This window comes from Lathamus discolor, chromosome 1, assembly GCF_037157495.1.
Source record: "Lathamus discolor isolate bLatDis1 chromosome 1, bLatDis1.hap1, whole genome shotgun sequence".
Classification (NCBI taxonomy): domain Eukaryota; kingdom Metazoa; phylum Chordata; class Aves; order Psittaciformes; family Psittacidae; genus Lathamus; species Lathamus discolor.
Genome location: NC_088884.1, coordinates 160,227,520 through 160,241,285, shown reverse-complemented (window position 1 = coordinate 160,241,285; position 13,766 = coordinate 160,227,520). Strand labels below are relative to the sequence as shown.

Below are 13,766 nucleotides of genomic sequence, written 5' to 3'. Positions count from 1 at the left end.
CATGATTCTATGATTTGTTCATTACTATTAGTTTAATTATGAAACTGTTCTTATCTCAACCCCACCCAGATTGAGTGTTTTCTCACTTTTACTCTTCCAATTCTCTTCCCACCATCCTGCTGGGGGGGGAAGAATGAGCAAGTGGCCATGTGGGGCTTAGTTGCCAGCTGGGGTTGAACCATGACAGTAGGATATAAATCCATGGAAGCCAGTAGAGAAAACAGACATTCTAAGGCCTTTCAACAAGCGTCTGGACAGCAGCAGTCCACGCCTTACAGGCTCATGTATTGTTAATAATTCTGCACTGATCTAAAGCTCAAAAGATAACCACACACACACACCCCCAAGAAGTTCTCACAACTGAAGAAAACACAACAGGCATCATAAATTTAGATATATACACACATGTGCAGATCATGTAGTCATGCATGTTTGCACACACATCTTGCCTCAAAATTGAATCCTGCCTTGGCTTACAGTTTAAAGTCACTCAGAAATTCCTTCTTTTCTGAGCAAGACATATTTAAATACTAGGTTTAATTTTTACTTCAAGCCTATCAAATAGGCTGGTCTGTATTAAGGTCTATAACGACTATGGGATCTACACAAGACTTCTAAAGGAAGTGGGTTCTTTTGTCTTTGGAAAGGATTAGTGTAAGCTATTGGTAACTAAAAAGTTTCTTAGAGTCTGTTCACTTCAGTGAATATTTAAGATGAGGCAAAAGTACTTTATTAAAACCAGCCCCAAAGCTTTCCCTTCGCAGTCAGAAATAATTACGGCAAAAAGAAGACTGGGCTCAAAGAGAACATAATCAACAAAACACTGCAGGTAGTTTTAATGACAGCCTAAAAGTCACTAATCAGGCTAAAAGTGTGGTGACTAAAAGTCACGACAATCAGGCTAAAAGAGAACGAACAAAGTTGTTTGCCCTCAGGTCAACATAATCTCCCCAAAATGAAACATTTTCTTTACACCTTCCAAACAAGTATCTAATAAAGACAAGCTGTAAAGTGCATGATAGGGGAGTGTTATAAAACACTTCCATTATGTGTGAACAGCACCAATGTATATTAATAGATGCCTGCAGCCCTGTAATCAGGATTGAAAGCAAAAGCTGTAACTGATCTTGTTCAATTTCAGACAAAGCCAGAATTGAGTAGCCTTTAAATATCACTGCCTTTCTCAATAATTGCCCCACAAGAAAGTGTATTTTTCCTTAACTTATATTACATGAACACTGATGAGAATAACGTCCTATTTAGTACCTTTGAGACTTTGGAAAGATGATTCCTTACACAAATCTCAGTAACATTAGAAAAGCAGAGACAATTGAAAAGTAACAGCAGAATAATTCCTTTGACTCTCTGATCCTTAGGAAGTCACAACCTCCTTTGTTACTGCAGAAGGAGTACTGAACTCATAAGGAGGTTGATCATATAGCAAGAGACATAGAGGGGACCCATGCATAGCCAGGGGGCATCTCAATTCCTTTTCTTTCTACAAGGGTAATAGATTAACACCTTACTCCTTTAAATGTAACCTTCACACTAAGGAAGCTGCAGCAATGCTGTTTTCTACCCAATTTCACCTACATGGAACCCTGACAGCTCTTAATGATGATTAAGATACATCTGTAAATAGCTGCAAAGTAAACCACCACTAAGTATAGAATGTAAAGAGTTATTTAATTTCCCCTTAAATATCTGCTATTACAAATCTGTGTGGTCTTCAGAGCACATTAAAAGTAAGCTCTAAGCAATTAAAAAAATGCTACACATTGCAAAACTTAGCGGTCCTAAAGAAATATCCCAGATTTCAATGAAAAAGTGTTTTAGGATCCCTACACATTGCTTTACTTTACTTACATTACATTACCTTAGCTCTCTTGATTTCCAAAGGATGGAAATGTATAGTATGCCAGAATTTCAGGGCATGAAGAATCATCATTTTTTCATCCTCTGATTAATGTCTTCACTATAAAACTTACCTGGGCAAATACACTTAAAACCTGATTGCATGTGCAGGATCACATATAAAATGCTCCTTGGAAAACATAGGCTTTATGAATACAGGAGTTAGGAAGAGACAAATAGGGGAGGGAGAAGCAAGTGTGTACTCACAGGAAAAGCCAGCAAACTTATGCAACAAAGACATTCGAGATACAGATTTGATACTGTACGATAGTAACAGCAAGACTCTACAGTTGCTAATTCATTTGTGGCAAATTATTTATCCACCCTTGAATTTAATCATAATGGGTTTGACACAATTCTCTCCTTTAATGACAGATTAACAAATTTAGTCAAAAACAATGCGCTGCCACAAAATCTTCAAAGAAGAGCAAAGAACATGGATATTTGCAATAAGCCATCACCTGCAAATCAAGATATTCCTTCTCAGAGAAATACACCAACTAAACTTAAATCTGAGCTTCAATCACTGTGTAAAAATTCTGTTTTCGGACATGAGATGAAGAAACCCAAAATAAAGGTTGTCTTTTCCTCTGGGTACTACTTACCTGCAAGCAGTAAAGTAGTATTTTTTATATTGAAAAAGGACAGCTTCTACTAATAGCTCTGTGCCTGAAGAAGGCCTGGCAGAAGCAAATCATCATCATGGAAACTCATCTCTTTAAAACCTCAGCTCAACTGTAGCCTTAAGTGAGAATGGAATGATGCAGCAAAGCCAGACCTTGAAACTCCACGAAACTGATGTTTTCCACCAGTAGCTTCTCTAAAATAATCAGGTTTCTGCTGATGGCCATCATGTTTGTTAAGCAATTGATAAAACCAACATAAATCAACTAAAATGCTACTTCATACTGCAGAGAAAACATTTTCACATTTGAAATGTCAGAGTGAAGCCAGTTCAGCACAGACATTGGTGGCACTTGTTCCTCCCAGCGTCTATGAATGTAGTATCTTACTTGCCTTTTACTCCATCACAGAACCAAATGAGATATTTTCAGGCAAAGTTCGGCATTTTCAGAGCTCATGAATTTCTTGCTACTATACCAACAAATGCTCCAGCACCAGCTCACCTTTTCTATAAGTACTAACTTCTCTAATGCCAATAAAGATGCTGTTAATTGCTCCAGTACACTTTTTGTTCATCTCTGCATTACATCATTTTAGACAGCATTTCAATTTATTTATATTTACCCCATGTGCTTATACTTTTGCAACATCTTCCTTTAGGAAATAGGAAATGCTTTGAAAGTCATTAAATTACACCTACAACAATTCAGAGTTGATAAATATAACAAAAGGGGGTTGATTTGTCCAGGATGAGTCAGTGAACACAGAAGTAGACAAGCCCTGGAGAGTTAACGTTTTCTTCTCTCTAACTACAAGATGAAAACACTTATCTCACTACCCTGTTCTTACCCTTTAGAATGGGATTTATTCCATCATTTATTTCGTGGCCTCTGAAGTCTCATTTCTGTGATAATGCATAGGTTTTTTCACTAGCTCTGGATAAAATGTTTAATACTACTGCTTATTTTATCCCACCCCAGCCAAAATAACCTAGAAGGAATAGTAACTGGATCTGAACAGCTCTGAATCTTTGACATGCCCTTCTTCTAGAACAATATAAGAAAATCAATATTTAGGCTGAGATTTTTCCAAAGGCTCTTTAAACTTCCAGAAGGTAAAATATCATCTAAGACAAAATCCTAGGACCCCAGTCTTACAAAAATGTCTTCATATATGAACTGTCTTTAATAGAAAAATAATCTCTATCCCTCTCATTCTGGATGCAGAGCAATGTTTCTCTTTTCTAACACTACAACAGGATAAGTTTCTGTTTCCTTACACATATGAACTGCGCTCTCCACACATCAGTTCTTCACTTACAATCACATGGTGCCCCTTGTTTAGAAGCTTGCCTGAAAGAATCAGCTATTTCTGTTGTCAAGATGAATGTTTCCAATATTAAAATATCAAAATGCTTTTGACTCAGAGGTAAAGAGAATTAACATGGACTTAAAATGAGGACTTCTACGCAGATTTCTACCCCACATCACTCTGTGTTCAAATGCCAAACAGTTGAAACCGTCAGTTCCACTTCATTTCTGCCAGATGAAGAACAGCATCTGACTACCAGCAGCATAGAAATTAAATCCTTGCTCTCACGTAACAGCTTTACTGCTTCTGTGCTGTGCTAATATGACAAACATAGCTGAAGTATCATAATGAATTGTGTGAGTTTGTATTAGTTTGAAAGCATTTTTTACCAAGTTTGTAACCACATCATTTGCAAGTCAATACAAATAGGAATGTAACAAGAAAACTATCGTGGTGCATGTTGTATTAATTTCTTTCTCATTAAGGTCAGAAATGAATTGCAACATGCACAAACAACTCAGGACAGTTCTATTTTACCCCTATGGTTAGTGAAGGAAGAAATACTCAAAACACGGCCTGCAAGGGACTCTGCCTCACCAAAGGTCTCAGACACAGATGAGATTAATTCCTAAATACAAGCTAGTGGAAAACAATGCAGTTCAGTTCACAGACCCTTACCTGTAACCGCTGAAGGAAGTTTATGCTGAAAAAAAGTTGAAGTGGAAATCCAGTTTTGAGCACCACAACTAGTGAAGCCTTTTGCCTAAGCATTAAAGACTCAGAAGTATCACAAGGTGAACTTTCTGTCTAAAGCAGCCTCAGGGAGATCTGTTGTTACTGCGATGTTGCTTCTCCAGTGTCCAAAGAGTAACACTGTTTTATACTCCTGCCAGTGGAGTTTCTAATAACCTCATCCCTCTAACCAAGGTATCCACTTTTAGACAACTTTCAGAAACAGAACCTTTTAAATAACTACCATTGACTTCAGATTTGTTTTCAGCTGGCTAAAAGGTTCTGAAATTACTAAATGGTTGAGATGGGCAGTCTTATAGCCATGTGGGTATAACGTGTTCACCTGAGCTTAATTCCCTTAGGAGGCCAAGTGGTAAAATGCTTTAGTTGCATCACCTGGTCCTCTGTGGAAGTGTAACATAGAATCTGCCACACCAGCCTGGGAAGATCAATGCACTACATCCTTCATGAACAACAGCACAGCTTGCTTTCCCCTGTGGTTAACGATACAGCACTTCCCACTTGCCATTTGAAGGACTAAGTGTTTTCATTCATGTTCTCAAACCTAGAACCTGTTACTCAGGAATACTGCTTTCCATTTCATGCCTGAACCCACAGACATGAAGAACCATCCCTGCAGGTGTTTTTAATCTCATTCAGTAGAATGCCACTTTGCACACCATACTTGAACCTCATGTAACCAGATCAACAATAACTGCATTCATTTTCAAAGGAGAAAAGTGGAAGCTGTTTGCTAACACATCAAGCTTCTGATGTGGACTGCTAGATAAAAAGGGGTAGAACAATCCGTAGGAAAAGTGAAAATAAATCAAACAAGCAAGTGAAGTCTTTTGCTAGAAAGGTTCACATGTTCAGCAGAGCTCTCTAAAGCAACAACTACAACCTACATGCATCATCTGAAGGCCTATCTCACCTACATTCTTCAGCCACTTCTAAGAGGCTTAGAAGTGGCTTCTCCACTTTATATCAACTAGATGCTTATTTAATTTCCTCTCAAGCATAAAAATGCTGAGCAAGTAGAAATACCTTAGCTGAAAGAGTTAAATATATGAAAGTTTGAGGGGGAGGAAGGTTATTATGTGAAATTATCAGGTCAGTTTCATTGTAACACATAGCTGAGATGAGTTACAATGATTCATATGAATACCTGGAAGTGGCAAAAGGCACAAATTAAGATACAGTAGATAAGGGGTATTACAAGTAACTATTGCTTGGGATAGATGGGAGGATGGTAAACACAATCACTCAGAAAACCAATTGTTGGGTACATTATCCTGCCTTGGATATATTTTCCTGCTCCTATAAAATGTAAGTTTCCTTAACTTACACAGATACAGGTTTGAATGGGGGCAGAGAAGACACCTGGGAGGAGAAAGTGAGCAGCTGTGATTACAACATATTCCAAAGGCCTTTACTGATCCCCCATCTTACCCTGTTTCTAACCTTTAATTCGTTTCCTTCTAAAAAGCTACAACTTCGTTTTTATGCTCCACCAGCAACACTAGTAGATCAATCGATTTAAAAAGATATCTATCTGCTCTGTACCTGGACACTAATAAGATAATATGCACAGAACCATCAAATTTTATACTGAATAATAAATCCAATGGTCTTGGTCAATAATGCAAACCCATCACAACATGGGGTGATGGATTTGAAGACAAAAGCATCAGCCAACATAGTTGGTTTGTGTTACAATGATTCATATGAATACCTATACAAGGCAAAATGCAAAAAACTAAGATACAGTAAATGAGGGGCACTACAAGTAGCTGTTGTTTGGGATAAGTGGGAGGAGGGTAAACACAAATAATCACCCAGAAAAACAATTATTTATATGGATTAAACCCCTAATTAATTAAAACAACTCTAACCTAATACTTCCCTTTCAATTCCTCAGCACCCCAAAAAGTTACCATTGTCTTTAATTAATTACAACAATTTCCACCCCCCTCCCATGGGCAGGGACACCTTCCACTAGAGCAGGTTGCTCCAAGCCCCTGTGTCCAACCTGGCCTGGAGCACTGCCAGGGATGGGGCAGCCACAGCTTCTCTGGGCACCCTGTTCTAGGGCCTCAGCATCCTAACAGGGAAGAATTTTTTCCTAAGATCTCATCTAAATTCATGCTCTTCTAGTTTAAAACCATTATTCTTTGTCCTATCACTCCATGTCCTTTTCCAAAGCCCTTCTCCAGCTTTCTCATAATCCGTTTTAGGCACTGGAAGCTGCTTTAAGTTTTCCCTGGAGTTTTTTTTTTTTTTCTCCAGGCTGAACAAGCCTGGAGAGTTATACTTCATTTATCATGTCTGTAATACGGGAAGGGGGGACAGATATCTTTTAATCAGAGGGTAAGAACAAAGCGCCCCCACTACAGAACATGCCACTGGCCTAACGGAACAAACCATGTCCAGCACCAGAGAACACGACCTGAAGTTATTAAAACAAAGCAAGCTTCTTCTATGAGAAGAATGAAACACGTTTCACCATTCAACTGTGGAACCTCTCACCACAGCCCGCTACTATTGCTATGGCTTTTACATCAGGTCAAGGTTAACAAAAGAACCACGGGGCGAGGTGGGGGCAGCGTTCAGCTCTTCCAGAGCACTCGGTATTTGGCAGCACTGCGGGCAGTGCCGCTGGACCGGGCCACCCTCCCGCCTCCCCCGGCACTACTCACCCACCGGGTCGGGCTGAAGCAGCGGTGGGGACGCCACCCGAGCACCCAAGCGAGCTCCATGAGGGCGGTGGGAGCAGACCTCAGGCGCGGTGCCGTCGGACCTGGGCACCACGCTGGCTCACTTCCGAAGTGATAGATGGAGGTAGAGCCGCATCCTACCAGTGGCAAACCGCGGATCACAGAATCACAGAATCCCAAGGGTTGGAAGGGACCTAAAAAGATCATCTAGTCCAACCCCCCTGCAAGAGCAGGGTAACCTACAGTACATCACACAGGAACTTGTCCAGGCGGGCCTTGAATATCTCCAGTGTAGGAGACTCCACAACCCCCCTGGGCAGCCTGTTCCAGTGCTCTGTCACTCTTACAGTAAAGAAGTTCTTCCTGATGCTAACGTGGAACTTCCTATGCTCCAGTTTACACCCATTGCCCCTTGTCCTATCACTGGATATCACTGAAAAAAGCCTAGCTCCATCATCCTGACACCTACCCTTCACATATTTGTAAACATTGATGAGGTCACCCCTCAGTCTCCTCTTTTGCAAGCTAAAGAGACCCAGCTCCCTCAGCCTCTCCTCATAAGGGAGATGTTCCACTCCCTTAATCATCTTTGTGGCTCTGCGCTGGACTCCTTCAAGCAATTCCCTGTCCTTCTTGAACAGAGGGGCCCAGAACTGGACGCAATATTCCAGATGCGGCCTCACCAAGGCTGAGTAGAGGGGGAGGAGAACCTCTCTTGACCTACTAACCACTCCCTTTCTAATGCACCCTAAGATGCCATTTGCCTTCTTGGCCACAAGAGCACATTGCTGGCTCATGGTCATCCTCCTATCCACCAGGACCCCCAGGTCCCTTTCCCCTTCACTACTTTCCAGCAGGTCAACCCCCAACCTGTACTGGTACATGGGGTTGTTCTTCCCCAGATGCAAGACTCTACACTTGCCCTTGTTAAATTTCATCAAGTTTCTCCCCGCCCAACTCTCCAGCCTGTCCAGGTCTCGCTGAATGGCAGCACAGTCCTCTGGTGTGTCAGCCACTCCTCCCAGTTTTGTGTCATCAGCAAACTTGCTGAGGGTGCACTCAGTTCCCTCATCCAGGTCATTGATGAAAATATTAAACAGCACCGGTCCCAGCACCGACCCCTGAGGAACTCCACTAGTCACAGACCTCCAGCTAGATTCTGCGCCATTGACCACAACTCTCTGCCTTCTTCCTTTCAACCAGTTCTCGATCCACCTCACTACTTGATCGTCAAGCCCATACTTCCTCAGCTTATCTATGAGAATGCTGTGGGAGACAGTATCAAATGCCTTACTGAAATCAAGAAAAACCACATCTACCGCTCTACCATCATCCCTCCACCTAGTCACTTCCTCATAGAAGGCTATAAGGTTGGTCATACATGACTTCCCCCTCATAAAACCATGTTGGCTGTTCTTAATGACGCCCTCATCCTTGATATGCCTAGTGATGGAGTCAAGAATAAGTTGTTCCATCACCTTTCCAGGGATGGAGGTAAGGCTGACCGGTCTATAATTACCCGGGTCCTCCTTCTTGCCCTTCCTATAGATTGGTGTGACCTTTGCCATCCGCCAATCCTCAGGCACCTCGCCCATTTCCCACGACTTACCAAAGATGATGGAAAGTGGCCTAGCAATGACCTCCGCCAGCTCCCTCAGCACCCGTGGGTGCATTCCATCCGGACCCATCGATTTACGTATGTCCAGTTTGCATAGCTGATCCCTAACCCAATCCTCATCTACCAAAGCAAACTCCTCCTTTGTCCTGACTCCTTCTGGGGCTATAGAAATCCGGGGCCCTCGGGGAGAGTCTGCAGGAGTAAAGACAGAGGCAAAGAAGGCATTCAGCACCTCTGCCTTCTTTATATCCTCTGTCTCCAGGGTACCCACTTCGTTCAGCAGTGGGCCTATATTGCCTCTTGTTTTAGTTTTATTTGCTATGTATTTGAAGAAGCCCTTTCTATTGTCTTTAACCCGACTAGCAAGATTGAGTTCCAAGGAGGCCTTAGCTGTCCTAATTGCCTCCCTACATCCTCTAACAACTGTCCTATATTCCTCCCAAGCGGCCAGCCCCTCCTTCCATAATCCATAGATTCTCCTTTTCCACTTGAGTTTGCCCAGCAGCTCCTTGTTTAACCACGCCGGTCTCCTAGATCCCTTACTTGACTTCCTACTCATTGGGACGCTCCGATCCTGAGCTTGGAAGAAGCGGTCCTTGAATGCTAACCAACTATCTTGAGCCCCTTTACCGCCTAGTACACTTTCCCATGAGACTTCCCTTAGCAGTTGACTGAAGAGGCCAAAGTTGGCCCTTCGGAAATCCAGAACTGTGGCTTTGCTAGGTATTCTATTCCTCCCACACAGGATCCTAAACTCCACCATCTCATGGTCACTGCAGCCAAGGCTGCCATTGAGGATGGGGCAAGTCAAACAGGGAGGAGCTGTTAACTGGGCAATTCAAGCAGAAAGGGGTTCTCGACGGGGTAGTTCGAAGCGGGAGGGCCCATGGGTAGGGTAGTATTTAGTCTTCGGTTTAATATGGTGAGTTAAAGTAGAGACCAGTGGAATCATTTACTGATATTGAGTAGTATGGTGCTGTCTCAAAAATGAGCATCATTATATTTGGTCACAGGGTTAAGAAAAAGATCTGCTTGACTTTTCAATGTGTTCATTCAGGAGAAGCTTTAGGTTTGCTACAGATTGCAATGTAACACATGCATCTTTTAGTTCTTTTCCTAGAAATGCAGAGATTTAGGTTCCAGTCATAGAATCACAGAATGGTTTGGGTTGGAAGGGACCTTAAATCACATCCAGTTCCAACCCCCTGCTACAGGCAGGGACACCTTCCAATAGAGCAGGTTGCTCCAAGCTCCATCCAACCTGGCCTTGAACACTGACAGGGATGCTCAATATTTGTTTGATATTTCCCACAGTTTTGGCACAGTCTCTGAACCAAGATAAACCAAAGTTCCAATGGGTACAATGGTCTTTCTGTGACAAGAATCACAAAGTTATTATATGAGCCTTATCTTCAGAGCCTTTTCTTTGGCTCCTGATGTATTTCACAATTCCACCTGAAAATACTCTCAGCCCATACATTTACTTCAGTTCATCATACACTGAGAAAAAGTCTTTTTTTTCCCCTCTTTTTCCCCTTTTTTTCATTGTTCCAACTTTTCTCTGAAAACTAGAAGCAGAGTGTGTAGAGGTTGCGATGGCACATCAAAGCTCTTGAAGCAGAACTGGAATATAAGAGGGAAGAAGCCTGGAAACAGACTGCATGTGAGAAACAGCATTATTGTGGTTTTCAGATATGAAAGCCAAACTGGCATGTTCAAAGTATTCCAGTCTCCATCGATCTCTCTGTGTTAAAAGGAACTAGGATTGCAAGGCTCTCTTTTATGGGCCTTTTCTTTTGGAGGTGTGGGTAAGCTTCCATTTGGAGTAATTGCTTTCACAAGTGGGTTGTGAAGTTACCTCACTTAATCTCAGTGATTGTTCCCTTCTTTATTACTGTAACAATAGAAAAGGGAAACTGAGAAAGCTCATATTTCATACTTATTAGAATCATAGTATCATAGAATAGTTAGGGTTGGAAAGGACCTTAAGATCATCTAGTTCCAACCCCCCTGCCGTGGGCAGGGACACCTCACACTAAACCATCCCACACAAGGCTTCATCCAACCTGGCCTTGAACACCGCCAGGGATGGAGCACTCACAACCTCCCTGGGCAACCCATTCCAGTGCCTCACCACCCTAACAGGAAAGAATTTCCTCCTTAGATCCAATCTAAACTTCCCCTGTTTAAGTTTTAACTCGTTACCCCTTGTCCTGTCACTACAGTCCCTGATGAAGAGTCCATCCCCAGCATCCCTATAGGCCCCCTTCAGATACTGGAAGGCTGCTCTGAGGTCTCCATGCAGCCTTCTCTTCTCCAGCCTGAACAGACCCAACTTTCTCAGCCTTCTTAAGTAAAAAGAAATCATTGTGGATGATAGAAAGTCTCCTGTTGCTATGGACAGTGTAAAAGCAGACCATCAAAATGGTTTTGTTTTATTAAATCAGGAAAATCTTTGGAGGAAGTGATAAGATAAAAAAATCACAGGGTGGGGAGTACACAATCATTCTGTGCCACCTCTGAAATAACCTTGCTTTACTGCTGATAGAAGAGAAGCTTTAGCAAAAATCTAGTAACTGAGGAATGAGCTTTCATTGGCACTAATCTAGGAAAGACACCAAGACAGATGCTTTCCTGAACTACATGCTTGTTAGTATTAAAGATATTCCCTAGCATAGTGTTTTTGCTGTGTACACACAACTGTGCAGGATCTCTATCTGCAACAGAGGCAGAAATAAATATTAAGTACAAACATACTTCACAGTCAGACACAGCTAGTTTTATATATTAGCTGCATTTGCTATATTAGTCTGCTGTCAGACCAATGGTCAAGAGTAATGCCTTCTGATGATTCTAAGGATGCTGATTCTTAACGAATTGCTCATACCTAGACTAGCTATAGATCTGCACCACAGAGGTTAGGACAATGTGAAAACATTCCTCTGTGAAAGGTTTGCCATTGCAACACAAAAAGATTCCTAGAGAGGCAGTGGGAACTCCATCCTTGGAGATTATAGGACTGTAAGGATTGATTAGAGACGTGACTTCTTATTTTGTGGAAGACTGCAGCAAAACCAAGCAGTTGTGTTGGCATCCTCCTTCCTAATCAGCCATGCAGAACTGATCACAATAGTAGTCTATATTATTATTTTAATACTATTAAATGAAAATAGAGCTCTACTTTTTTCTTTTTGGCCTAATATTTCTTTTACTTAGCTTTTAGTTGTTACAGTTCTCTTCTCGCTTCTTTGCAACTTGTGTGCAACAAGTACCACGAAGCTACTATAAATTCTAAAAGAAAAAAATACTTTTTATATTAAATACGCTTTGTTATATATGCTGCTCACAACTAATATATTCATATGATTGTCCTGTAAAATGTGAAGAGATTTCTAATTACTCAACTTGTTTTGAACAGGGGATTCCCTTACTCTACATCTTCATATGTTTCTGAATCAGACCTAACCACACTAAAGTTGTGTTCTGGAAGAAATTAACTATTTGCACCCAGCTTATTTTTGCAGCTATTTCCTTAGTCTCCAATTAATGTGTGCTTAATGGTATAAGCTATAAGCAATACATTGTCACTTGTATTGGTTGGACAACAGCTAACATAATGATTGATCTTTTTCTTAATGTCCCAGTTATTTTTCTTACATGGGAAAAAGTGCCCAATTCCAAATAAATTTTAAAAGCTTTACTTCTTTCTCAATGCTTTCTCTTGATGCTCCTTCCATTCCTAGGGAGTAACAGCTCTCCATTTAATTGTGTTAGTTTCAATTGCATAAGTTGTCCCCAAAGGCTTCATTCTTTATTCAGAGTATTATCCTTCTGTCAGATGATCTAAATTTAATTCAGATTTCCATGGGAAGTGTGCTGTTTTCTCTTCAGAGGGCATGATCCAGCATCCATGAACAATAGCTGATCTACTTCCATGAACAGGGTAGTTCAGAGAATCATAGACTAGTAGGATTGGAAAGGACCTTAAGATCATCTAGTTCCAAACCCCCCTGCCATGGGCAGGGACACCTCACACTTAACCATGACACCCAAGTTGTTTCAAAGGCTTTAAGGACAAAAGAACTCATTTGCTAAACTAATCTGGTTTATTGTATAGTGCATAATGGGTTTTATACCTGTCTTGGTCTTTGATGCTCTCTGTATTGCCTTCTAAATTCAGCTCTCTGAATTGCCTGGTTTTTCCATCCATTGTGTGGGCACCAGAGGCTCTTTAAGTTGGTTAAATGTTGAAAACAAATCATCTGACAACTCCATAATGATATCACCAGGACGTAATAGCTTTGAAGGTGCATGCTTTAGTAGTTTGTACTCCGTGGTCTTTTCTTCCACATGAATTCTCAAACATTCTGCTTCTTCAAGAAGCTGCTTTGTCCAGCCTGTAAATTCACACCAGTCCTACCAAAGGGCTGACCAGAGGTAGTGCCTCTATTTGCCAAACATTCATCTCTAAATCCCAGCATATTTACTGTGTATATTGGTCTGGGACTGGTTCCTGTCTGGAATGCTTATCTCTACGTGGTTACAGAGCTGCCTGACAGAAACAAACGGCTTTGGAGACTTCATCCTCTCAGGTGGAAACAGAACAACACCAAGAGTGTCAGGAAAGAGGAATAAAAGAAAAAAAAACCCAAGCAAACAGAACAAATGAAAAAGGAATGAATCAATGAAAGTACAGAAGGGGAAAATGACTTTGAAAACCATCAGGCTTCTTTTATCATTTGGGCTTTTTGCTGTTGACACCAATCAATTTTTTACACATATTTACTCCAAAAGAAAGTGTTGTGTTGTGTTCTTTGTTGTTCTGCTTATTTGTATAGAAGACATGGGAA

At 41.3% G+C, this 13,766-nt stretch overlaps 1 long non-coding RNA gene across 2 annotated transcripts in view; it reads right to left on the bottom strand.

The window, feature by feature from the left end:
* The window catches only part of LOC136007440 (uncharacterized), a 60,640-nt gene extending 55,820 nt beyond the window's left edge, over positions 1–4,820 (bottom strand). For both annotated transcript variants that reach the window (XR_010609710.1, XR_010609711.1), the window contains exon 1: positions 4,528–4,820. This is a non-coding gene — a long non-coding RNA (uncharacterized LOC136007440). The remainder of the gene's footprint in view (positions 1–4,527) is intronic.
* Positions 4,821–13,766: the final 8,946 nt, after the last annotated feature.